Below are 1,200 nucleotides of genomic sequence, written 5' to 3' on the forward strand. Positions count from 1 at the left end.
GATTAGTTCAGAGTTGGAAATTGAAAGGCCTTCTATCTTGTTTTCTTTTCTTAGAATTGCATTGTGCATTCTTAGAGTGTTGGTTTCATACAAATTTTAGCAGAGTTTATCCTATGGCTTTGAAAAGGGTCATTGGAATTTTAGTGGGTAGTAAGTCTATATAGTACTTTAGGTAGTTTATTTTATCTATGTTGATTCTTCAAGTTCATAAACAGAAAATGAGCTTTCTTTTACAGGTATCAATTTTATTTCTTTTAGTAGTGATTTATATTTTTAACTGATTAAGTATTTTACCTCCACAGCTAATTGATAGGTATTTGATCTTTAGGGGCATGGTTTAGCAGAGGACATTGTGGCTGAACCCTTTTGATGCCTGGCATCTCATATGGTCCCAAGAAATGCCAGGAATAATTCCTGTGTGGAGAATCAGGAGGAAATTCTAAGTATTGCTGGGTTCGTCAAAATCTAAACCAAAAATAAAATAAAATAAAGCTAGTAGATGAAAGATATTTGAGGGCATGGGTGGAGGTGAAGTGACTTGATTGATTTGGAACTAGCTCCATTCCTTCCTGACACCACAAGTGGTCACCCTGTATCATCCTACCCACTGTGCTATGACTTTGGCCTTGGGATATTTTTTACTTTTGGGGGGGTCTATGCTCAGGGGTTACTCCTGATTTTGAATTCAAGAATTGCTCCTGCCAATCTTGGGAGAACATATGGGCTCTTAGAGATCAGATCTGCCTGGATATATTTTCGAGCTAGGGAAGTGCAGCCTTAAGGCCTACCTCTGTTCTTTGAGGTATGGTGTGCAGAGGCTGCAAACAGCAAACTGACTCCAAGTGGCATTAGAAGCCCATTGCTTGTATGGGTCATTCTAAATAACTTTGGAGACAGTCTTTAGCAATAGACATTCAGATCTGCCTAATGCTCTTTTCTAAGGATCCAAACTGGCACAAAGGTGCCTATGGAAACAGGTTTTCAATGGCTAAGTCTCATGAACAACCGAAGGACAGAATCAAGAGCATGTGATTAAGGCTCTAACATAGTCAGGGCCAGTTTCAACTTCTGGCACCCAGAAGTTCTAGGTGTCCAAGAAGTGGGGTTAATATAGATGTATTTGAAAATCTGGTGACTGAAAGGCTGCTCATGCCAAGTGACTGGGGGGTGAAATACAAACTTAATCCTGGATCTTTGGGC

The 1,200-nt window shown here is 39.8% G+C and overlaps 1 pseudogene; it reads left to right on the forward strand.

Annotated features, from left to right (window-relative positions):
- Positions 1-769: 769 nt before the first annotated feature.
- Positions 770-899, forward strand: LOC125999652 (uncharacterized; annotated as a pseudogene).
- The last annotated feature ends 301 nt before the right edge of the window (positions 900-1,200 follow it).

The sequence above is a fragment of the Suncus etruscus genome, chromosome X (assembly GCF_024139225.1).
Source record: "Suncus etruscus isolate mSunEtr1 chromosome X, mSunEtr1.pri.cur, whole genome shotgun sequence".
Classification (NCBI taxonomy): Eukaryota; Metazoa; Chordata; class Mammalia; order Eulipotyphla; family Soricidae; genus Suncus; species Suncus etruscus.